This window comes from Podarcis liolepis (assembly GCF_965112155.1).
Source record: "Podarcis liolepis genome assembly, chromosome: 4".
NCBI classification, from domain to species: domain Eukaryota; kingdom Metazoa; phylum Chordata; class Lepidosauria; order Squamata; family Lacertidae; genus Podarcis; species Podarcis liolepis.
The window spans coordinates 9,381,076-9,391,996 of record NC_139558.1 but is presented as its reverse complement, the minus strand read 5'-3'; the positions used below and the strand labels follow the sequence as shown (position 1 = coordinate 9,391,996).

Sequence of the window (10,921 nt, the reverse complement as noted above, 5' to 3'; positions counted from 1 at the left end):
GCATTAGAACGGCCACATAAAATACAGTTTAATTATTCCTTTAATTATTGGCTTTGCCTAAATTTAAACCCCACCGGTCTACTACCCGTAGTATCACAAGATTGCCACGAGAGCGCTTGGACTAAAATTGTTGACCAAAAGCTTTTCTGGTTTATCACCACCACAGTAAATAACACTAAGCTTAAGTAAAGCAAATAATTTAATTAGACAGCACCTATATGATATCGAGCGACAGAATAATTTGGCCACAATAAAGACATTTTGTCCATGGTATGATTACTTTCCACCTATTCATTTTTTCACTTTGGCACCCTATTTGCAAAATTTAACAGTTCCAAAATACAGTTGTGCTTTAACTTTCACAAGATTGAATATGCTGCCTTCGGCTGTACTTGAGGGTCGATTTCAAAAAATTCCACTGGGAAAACAGTTACGTCCATGTGAAGATGGCAGTGTTGAGTCAGTGGCTCATGTACTTCTGGCTTGCACTTTTTATAAAGATTCGAGGAATGAGGTTATTACCCCTCTATTATTGTCCATGCCGGGTCGCTCAACCTGCTGTGTCCTTTCATTTAACAGATCAAGATAATGAGGTGACAGCAAAAACTGCAAAAAAAAAAATAAAAAAAAAATTAGCAGGGGCTAATAATAAGATCTATTATTTGATTATTGATGTAAACCTCCAAAATGTATTTTGCATGGTTAAGTTTTTACCTCTATCTTCAGTATCTCTATCTTTATTTTATTTTATTTTATTTTATTTTATTTTATTTTATTTTATTGCTATGGCTAGTGGCTGATGCAAATACAGTGTAAAGACTCTTCTGATTGTGATTCAGCATCTTTTGGCTGCTAAGGCAGAATTATACCAAAGAAAAAAAATGAAATAAACAAGATCAGCCATCCCCCTAGACCAGGCATCCTCAAACAGAGCCCTCCAGATGTTTTGAGACTACAATTCCCATCATCCCTGACCACTGGTCCTGCTAGCTAGGGATCATGGGAGTTGTAGGCCAAAAAACATCTGGAGGGCCAAGGTTGAGGAAGCCTGCCCTAGACTAACTGCTGCAACCACAAACAAGTATTTGTAATTTACGTGGTTGGATCATTGATATGGTTTGTTCAACCTTTTTCTCTCTTGGGCAGAGGTTGACCTGAGAACTGAGACTGACATACCCATTGCTATGGTAGTGGCACTTGTGGTGGGGCAGATGAGCTGGTTGGAAAGACAAGGCTGCAGAATCGCACCTCTGGGAGCAATGGATTGGCTGGTGGCGCTCCTGACAACACAAGTGCATAGCTCCATCTTTTCACCACCACCCTGGCCCAGTTCCATTCAGGTAAGCTGGTGTCTAGAGGGCGGCTCTGCCTCACCACACAGCCTGCCACTGCTTTTACAAATCATGTTACTGATGGGCAGCCATGTCCATTGAAGAGACACGAATAATAATCTCTATAGCCTATTACAACAAAGGCTCTGAAATTTTCTGGCGAGGATTGATGGGAGATGTGTATCTGGACAACACCGAGTTGGCTAACTCTGGTCTGGCCAGTAATTCAGGTCCATTACAGGCTTACAGATTACAGTCAACTTACCGTATTTTTCGCTCTATAACACGCACCCGACCATAACACGCACGTAGTTTTTAGAGGAGGAAAATCTGTAGGCATGCCACCCATAGGCATTCCCTCCATAACACGCAAAGACATTTCCCCTTACTTTTTAGGAGGAAAAAAGTGAGTGTTATGGTGCAAAAAATACGGTAAGTTTTAGCTCAAATCTCTCATGTCTTATTTCTAACTGAAGATGAAAAACATGTTTATTAAGACTGGGTTGTGTAACAAATGAAATGGAAGCAATATTTGTTTCTATAAGACTTGGAAGGAAAATAACCCCTGGATTTCTACCAAAGCAATTAGAAAGATGTTTGCATTAAAGTATGAAGCGAGCTTTATAATATGCTGAAAGCTCTTAGGTATTTAAGAAGAATTTGCCCAAAGCTGCAATTAATGCTTCTACACTAAAAAATTTTTGGAGAATGGAGACATCAGCTCATTTTTTCTCCTCCCCACCCCATTTTTATTACATTCATCTTTTAATTAATTTGTGAAGGGTTTTTGTTTTGTTTTTAATCTGTCTGTTGAGGAGTAGTAGAAACAGGAATTTGTACTGACCTGAAGTGTTTTGCAAGTAGCCAGTCATTCTTGGCTACAATTTTGCAGCTGGAAGAATTTAGCAATATGGACATTTTTGGAGGTCTGTCACGTGAGAGAATTGGGCAGTCTCCATCTAAACAGCAGATGAGAGGGTAGCCCTGTTTCAGTGTATTGCATATAGAGTAACACATGGTTGGATGTTTCTTATGGAAAATATCCCTTCTTGCATAAAGCTAGCATATCAGGGTGTGAGCTAGAACTCTTATCTCTGACATCTTAGCTTTCCAGGTGTGGAGAGTTTTGTTGTATTGTTTTTAATATGGAGAATCACTCAATCAATCTTCCCATTTGTAGTCTGAAGTGGTAAAATGCAGGAACAGCCTTCGTAGGTCATCTCCTGTATTAAGACCCCACACTGTGATATTACTTGGAAATACAGTGGTGCCTCGGGTTAAGTACTTAATTCGTTCTGGAGGTCCGTTCGTAACCTGAAACTGTTCTAAACCTGAAGACCACTTTAGCTAATGGGGCCTCCTGCTGCCGCTGCGCTGCCAGGGCATGATTTCTGTTCTCATCCTGAAGCAAAGTTCTTAACCTGAGGTAATATTTCTGGGTTAGTGGAGTCTGTAACCTGAAGCGTCTGTAACCCGAGGTACCACTGTACGTTCATTTGAAGCAAAGAGGCCTCCCACATCAGGATTTGGTCTTTTTTAAACCTCCAAGCTGTTTTACTGCACATAAGGCAAAACTATGGTAGGGAAGGTACCTGTTTGTTTGCGAATGTATGTGGGGATTGGCAAGCAAAGTTTGCCCTAGGATTTCTCTTGTTCTAGCCAGTCTCTGGCTCGTGTTTTGTGCCAACCAGCACAGCAGCAACAAGCTGTTGCAGAATTTTGCCAGCTGTGGGGGAAACTACTTATGTGTTTTGTCTGGTTGCTATGCCCCCATAGGAAGAAATCTTTAGCAACCTCTAAGGAGCAGGTTTCATTGGAAAATCCTGTAGAACTGGGATGGGTTTTTATGGGCAGGAGAGGATATATTGTAATTGCAATTTATTCCTCCAGGCCCCCATGTGTGTGGGTTAAACAGAGTTTTAAAATCCCATGCTTGGCAGCAAAATTGAAAGCATTGGAATTAGGCTGTAAAACCTTGGTTTGAGCAAGTCCAGCTATGAAATCGGCCGGCTTCGCCGCCTCATCCCACTTAACAAAAAATCAGGCAACAATCTGAGAAGTAAGTTCAAAAATAAGATGCACTTACTTTATAATCATGCACTGGTTCACAACAACATCAGCAGTACAACCTATGCAGGCAAAATACTTATATTTACAATATAACCAGTTTCAGGCACATGCTTAAAGCTGGAGCAAGTGGAGCTATGTCTGCATCCATCACTGGTCAAAGGAAGAGAGAGAGGGGAACAGGAAGTACTATGTGCTGCGTCCAATCCAGGTGAGGCGGAGGAAATGACATCACACAGAGCCCTCTCTACCAATTGTCATTCTATGGTCTGAGTATCTGCCAATCAGCATAACAGCTCTGTGGTCTTAGCCTCTTCTCATGCTAACAAGCATGAATATGCACTTGTTAGGTTTGACTGCTAATCTCCCACAAATCCTGACTGTTAAAATGAGCAGACGAGAATGCAAATTTTGAGGGCACAGGTAAGTGTGGTTCATGGAGGCATATTGTCCAGCATTTAATGGGAAAGAAGTTGCATTTGTTTTTTGTTAAGTGAACCAGGAATGGATGATATGGCAATAAGCAAGCAAAATGAGCAAACTCTATCCATATGATCTGCAGAAAATATATTTTCTACTATCCTCTACATTTTATTTTTATTTTTATTCATTTACTTACTGACATTATTTGTATTCTATTCGGTAATGGTATTCTCTGGGTGGCTTACCACAATAAACCATTAAAATACAATTACAATCAATAAAACAATAAAAAAGCAACTTTAAAATTTCAGCAGCTGCAAGGAAGGCATATGAAGAAAGTAGAATGTATTTCATATCTTTAGGGTAATGTTAATATGAATGTTTTTTGTTAAGCTTGCTAATGTGGACTTCCAGTACTATATTTATGAAATGGCGTTTGATATTTCATTTATTTCACAAGATTTATATACCACTTCATTGTAATAAAACCTCGTTTTTATGATGATTTTGTTGTGCCTAGATAGTGGTTTATTTGCTGTTCTTGTAAGCAGTTTTGATAAAAGGGGCATATAAATAAACTTGAGCAGGATAACATAGGCAGCATCACTAAAAGCCTGCGGCAGATTTAATTTTACGAGAGCTGACATAGATCCTATGAGCCTTTCCCCCAACGGAAGGGTTCCTTCCCCAAGTTCAACCGTCTAAAAACTTAGGTATCTAAGTCAATATCCTGGTCTGGATGATCATATCTCACCTTAGTAAACCAGTTACAGATAGGTAGCCGTGTTGGTCTGCCATAGTCAAAATAAAAAAATTCCTTCCAGTAGCACCTTAAAGACCAACTAAGTTAGTTCTTGGTATGAGCTTTCGTGTGCATGCATACTTCTTCAGATACACATGCGTGTATCTGAAGAAGTGTGCATGCACACGAAAGCTCATACCAAGAACTAACTTAGCTAGTTAGTTGGTCTTTAAGGTGCTACTGGAAGGAATTTTTTTATTTTGACTTAGTAAACCAATATGTGATGGTACATGCAGCCCTATGATGGTACCTCCTCAGTAAGCCAGAAAGTATCAAATTAACCATAGTTTCCGTCCAACCTGAGAAAGCGTGTTCTCCTTAACCAGAGAGCACGGGTTGCGGTTGGGGAAACATGCCACCTTGCCATGACTAGGCAGATTTGAGAAAATCCAAGCCTGTTAAAGGGTTAATATTGGGTTGCTGGGGAGTTCTGTATGTTGCTAAATTCAGAGGAGGGGTAGAGTCTATAAATATAGGGAGCCAGGGGTTGGACTTCCTCTTGGCCGTTTTGCTTTCGGATCACCCGCCCTCCCTCCCTTTAATAGGAGGTTTTCCTGATCGCTTGACCTTGCTATTGCCTGTCATGGTGTCGTCCGCCTTGGTGCGGGGGCACAGTAGGAATTTTGCCATTGGCTGATTGGCTGGTGCCATTGGTTTTCGCCTACTGCGTAGCAAATCGTCACAACTTGTAAGGTTGGCGGTTAGGCATTGGTTAAGGTGGTTCTTGGAGGGGTAAGTGCCTACCCCTCCAAATGATGCGAAGGGAATTCCGTTAAAGGAATCCAGGGGCTTGCCATTCTTTTCGTCCTTGTCCCTGGCATCGGACTTGGGCCGTGCAAGCCCCAAAGGAACATGAGGGTGAGTAGTGAGGGACTGATGCCCAGCTTCATTTGCTCACCCAATACTTGTTTCCCACTAAGGCTTCCGCTGGTGTCCGGAATGCCTCTGGCTTCCGCCGGTGTCCGGAATGCCAGCTCTGTCCCTGAGGGCATGGACAGATAGTCATAACCAGTGCCTAAGCAACCACTCACATATTTTGTATTTAAATAAAGTTGTGGCCAAAATTATGCCAAAAACCCAAACAAAAATTGATGTGTGAAGTGTGAATTATTGGGGGGTGGCAACTGTGGGACTCAACACGCAAACTATGGCTACCAACTTTGGAGGAGGCCAGGATCTTAAACCACAGCTTGTAGTTGGTTTATGATTCTGGCTTGTTCTGAAGTTGATAATCATAGGCTCCTGGTTCAGACAAAACAGAACTACAGTTAACTAGAGACTTCCTGACTTTTAAAGGCCGGCTGCAAGGGGAGGAACAAAGGGACTGTGTGCATGGGCAAAAGGCTCGTTCGTCTTATTAAGCTGAGATACAATTGTCCAAATGCACCCATTGTCTCGTTTAGATGCGATTCATTTATACATTTTAGTTACCATATATCTGAAGTGTTTCTGGTTTGGAATTTCAAGACCAAGCCAGAGCGCACACATTAGGAAAATTGTGCTAGCTTGTTCCTAAGTAAGATATGCACTGAACAAAAGAGTTGCTGTCATATAAAGAGAAGAACGTCCTCTTTTTCATGGGTGATGCCAGAGGAGGAGAAGGAGCAAGTTCTCCCCTAAACAAGGAACTCAGCCCCCTCCACTTGCGCCCCTGCCCCCCTGGACTCCTCCCATTAACAAATATTGTGGGGTCTCCCAGGGATCGTTATTAACACATGGCACACAATTTGCCCACTTCGAAATATTCATTGTCTCCTTTGTGCGCCCAATACCAAATTTTCTGGCACCACCTCCACTACTTTTCTACCCAAAGATGGCCAGTTGATGTTTCTAGAACTAGAATGCAGCCTTCTCTTCCTGCTGGTGGAAGCGGCGAAGGCTGAGACCAGTGTTCTTACTGGGATGGGATTTGACAGGGGACAGTTTGAATCTTGCAAGAGCAGAGAGAAAAACAATCCACAGCAGCCATAGGCAAACGTGGCCCTCCAGATGTTTTGGGACTACAATTCCCATCATCCCTGACCACTGGTCCTGTTAGCTAGGGATCATGGGAGCTGTAGTCCCAAAACATCTGGAGGGCCGAGTTTGCCTATGCCTGGTCTACAGTTGCTGGCGCTGGGTAGCAAGAAGTGGCCTTAAGAACATAGGAAGCTGCCCATGTGGCTCTCCAGAGGTTTGGTTCATCCCTAGCTGGACATGCCAGGGATTGAAACTGGGATCTTATGCGTTACCCATCCTACAGTCTTTCAGTAGCTGCAAGGCCATTCAGTTTGGAGAACTGATGTTGCTTTCAGACCAGCACTGTCCATGTCTTTCCCAGGATCCTCCTACCCAAGGTTTGTATTTGCAAATAAACAGATACTACAAACAAATATTAGGGAAGCGGGTGGCGCTGGGGATTAAACCACAGAGCCTAGGACTTGCTGATCAGAAGGTTGGCGGTTCAAATCCCCGTGACGGGGTGAGCTCCTGTTGCTTGGTCCCTGCTCCTGCCCACCTAGCAGTTCGAAAGCACATCAAAGTGCAAGTAGATAAATAGGTACCGCTCCGGCGGGAAAGTAAATGGTGTTTCCGTGTGCTGCTCTGGTTCGCCAGAAGTGGCTTAGTCCTGCTGGCCACATGACCCAGAAGCTGTATGCCGGCTCCCTCGGCCAATAAAGCGAGATGAGCGCCGCAACCCCAGAGTCGGTCATGACTGGACCTAATGGCCAGGGGTCCCTTTACCTTTACTTTTACAAACAAATATTACAGCTTTCCAGTACTGTATTTTTGCAGAAAGGCTTACCTTGGAACTTCTTGCTTCTGAACAGAGGGGAGCACTCCAGTAGTACAACCTAAAGGACCAGGTGTGCAGCCTTGGGGTCATTCTGGAATTACAGCTGTCTATGGAGGCGCAGGTAAGTTCTGTGTTCAGGGCAATTACTGTATTTACCAGCTCCATCAGGTACGCTGGCTGAGGCCCTACCTGTACCCTGTCTTGCCAGCATGGAACATGCTCTGGTTATCTCCCACTTGGACTACTGCAGTGTGCTCTATGTCAGCTACCTTTGAAAGTGACTCAGAAACTACAACTAACCCAGACTGGTGACTGGGAGCGGCTGCTGGGACCATATAACACCGATCCTAAAAGAGCTACATGGGTGCTCAGTATGTTTCCAAGCACAATTCAAAGTGTTGGTGCTGACCTTTAAAGTCCTCAACAACCTCAGCCCTGTATACCTGAAGGAGCATCTCCACTTCCATCGTTCAGCCTGGACACTGAGGTCCAGCTCCAATGGCCTTCTGGCGGTTCCCACATTGCGAGAAGTAAGGTTACAGGAAACCAGACATAGGGCTTCTCGGTAATGGTGCCCACCCTGTGGAACACCCGCTCATCAAGAGTCAGACAGATAAACAACCACACAACTTTCCAAAGACATCTGATGGCAGCCCTGTATTGGGAAGTTTTTAATGTCTGACGTTTTGCTATGCTTTTATTATGTTGGAAGCCATCCAGAGTGGCTGGCACAACCCAGTCAGATGGGTGGAGTATAAGTTGTTCTTGTTGCTGTTTTGTTGTTGTTTACAGCTGACAGGTTTTTAAGTCCAGCATTGGTACAAATTCAGTGCAAATCAAGCAACCTGCATGCCCAGTTAGGAAAATGGGCACTGCCTCTTTTGAAAAGCTACAGCTGGAAGCAGAAGTTGGTGCATTAAACCTGCCCTGCCACACAACGGGATCATCTGAAACCAAGTGTGCGCTTGCTTCAGTGGCCTGTAGTCAGTGGAGAAGTTACAAAGCCCTGGGGCGCTCTCTTGCTCTCCCCCTCTCTGATCTTTGAAGTGTGTCCCTCTTTCATTTCACCATTCAACAGGCTGACATGCAAAAGCTTTGTTCAGACAGTTTAATTTAAGCCCTGCCACTGGTTCAACAAGATGATAAAATCCTCTTTGCTGTACAACATCCAGCATGCAGCTCCCTGTTATCTGATACCGTTTGAAGCCCCTCTCATGAATCCGCCTGATAGTGCAAGTACTCCAAACATGTCATAAACAATGTATTAATACCCTTGATTGAATTCCATTAGACTAAGAGCTAGATGAAGTTTAGGCCAGCAGAGCAGGCCACTGCAATAAAATATAATTTGGACTAATCTTCCTGAGGAATGTCTCAGGCTTAAATCTGACAGTCGGCTATCGCAAGCAAAAGTAATTGCTTGTTGCCTACACCGGAGACTCTTTTCAATCCTAGTCTTTGTAAGCGCTGCACCTTCCTGCAGGTGTCCCATGCAGCAGACAATCTGTCCCTTTGTTTCAAGGGGAAAATGTCAGAAGCCCAAATAATGAAACAGACTGTGGGGGGAGTTTAATGAACATGACTGATCCAGAGTGGAATTTGCAGAATCCTGAGACAAACAGAGATGTTAAGGCAAAGGCGAAATACAAAGAATCCCATCAGGTGAAATGTTAATTCAGGTGATCAGATTTTTAAAGCTGTGCCAGATTTAAATACCTCTACATCATCCTCCAGCGTACATTTTGACAGCTCCTTGCTATTGTCCATCCTTGCTAATGGGAAGGGCTGTACATTTGCTGCCCCAGGTTAGAGTGTCAGACTGAGAACCCCATACACGACCAAACCAGCTACAACAGCTGGTGTTCTCATTGTGTTTTAAGATTACTTTGAAATCTCAAAATCTCCCTCCGAGATTACTGCTGAATGTGGCCTCATGTCGCAGTCTTCTTGAAGAGTCATATGGATATTTTCCATTGATGAAGATATCAAAATGTGTTGGGAATATCAGTCCTTGCACATGTCCATTTGTATGTGCTTCACACAATTCTGCATTTGTCTTTGATACACCATTTTTGCCCAGAGACCTGCATGAACTGTGTGAACATGCCTTCCAGTCCTCTGCCATGTGCCCTGGTTCTGCAAAGGATGTCTGGGGGATCCCTCGGTGGAGAAGTCAAATGTGAAAATGGTTTAATAGAGGTAGAAAGTTCAAAAAGGGCTGCACTGCAACAAAACCCATTGCTTACAAATGTTTTCTTTCAGAATCACTCTGTGTATCATCTCTTCTGAATGATAAATCAAATGGAGCCTACTCGTAAGTGTGTATTATCTGTTGAGCTGACCATTCCCACTTTAGGAAATCAAGGGGTAGAGTCTAAATGCAAAGCCCTAATATCCTGCTCTTTTTTGGAGAGCTATTCCCAAGGGAAACATGTCATAGAGGTCAGGAAATGAATGTTTGGCTTCCTTCCATCTTCCGAGCCCTTCTGGCACTATTGTTTCTTGTAACCCCCAGGGCATTAAGGTGGAAAAAAAATCCATTGCGAGCAATGTTGGGTTTTGTGAAGTCAGTGAATGCTTGACACACATTTCCAAAGGCCAGGATTCATGGGCTAGGTATCGATTTATTGCGGGGAAACAGATTTTATGCAATGTTGAGTCCATGGCAATGAAAAGTACATTGAGGCAATCTTTGGTTGTAGAGGTTTTACAAGAATGCTTTGTATGTTTGTCGATCTAGGACTAGCTGTGTAAACATCAAGTATCATTCCTTTCCTGAGATTCACAGCAATTATCAACTGACTAGAGAAGTGCATTTTGGGAAAAGAATTCCAGCAATCAATTATTTCTTTTTAAAGTGACTTTAAAATCAATCAGAATTCTTTTACAAATATGCCTTGTATGCACAGTGTTCTGGCGAGTTTGGGGGATAGGGGTTGTCTGTGTGTGTTTTTGTATTTGTGTGTTGGCTTTTTTCATTTTTTACAAACAACGTGTATCAATCTTTTAAGAAGCAGACAAGTAAACAAAATGAATTTTCATTTGTGTTATTTCATTAGTGTCATATGGCATTACAACCTATTATTGACTTCTTTGAGAATATTTTTACCCAAGGAGCCACAGTTTAACATGCACAAATCAAGATCAATATTGGTTATGCATTCATTTTTGCAAAAATGCTATGAGGCAATTTTCTATACAAATCCCATGGCCGTATTTATGTGGGGGTTTTTCCCCTCTTTTAATTCTCAGTGTGGCCAAATTATGGCTTAGCTTAGATTTAATTACAAAAAAATGGATTGTTATTTGCATTGTTGCTTACCATCTCAGGTGTGTTATTTATGGACTAAATTTAATTTATTTACTCACCCTTTTACAATGAGAACGTAGCGGGGTCTGTGCCATTTCTGCTGACTTCACTTGCTTGCTTTAACCATCCTTTCCCATTAGAGATCACCGTTGAGTTTAAAGGCTGTAATCTGAAACCTTATGGCTTTAGTGGATACTTAAGAGGAGTCATTG

General features: G+C 42.7%; 2 long non-coding RNA genes across 2 annotated transcripts; one reads left to right on the top strand and one right to left on the bottom strand.

The window, feature by feature from the left end:
* Window positions 1-1,135: 1,135 nt before the first annotated feature.
* Window positions 1,136-1,894, bottom strand: LOC310705512. The gene is made up of 3 exons (XR_014525357.1): window positions 1,763-1,894; window positions 1,286-1,591; window positions 1,136-1,248 (listed from the first exon to the last, which is right to left on the bottom strand). It is a non-coding gene; the product is annotated as an uncharacterized lncRNA (long non-coding RNA).
* On the top strand, window positions 1,500-4,326 carry LOC310705513. Its single transcript, XR_014525358.1, has 2 exons — window positions 1,500-1,597; window positions 1,769-4,326. It is a non-coding gene; the product is annotated as an uncharacterized lncRNA (long non-coding RNA).
* Window positions 4,327-10,921: the final 6,595 nt, after the last annotated feature.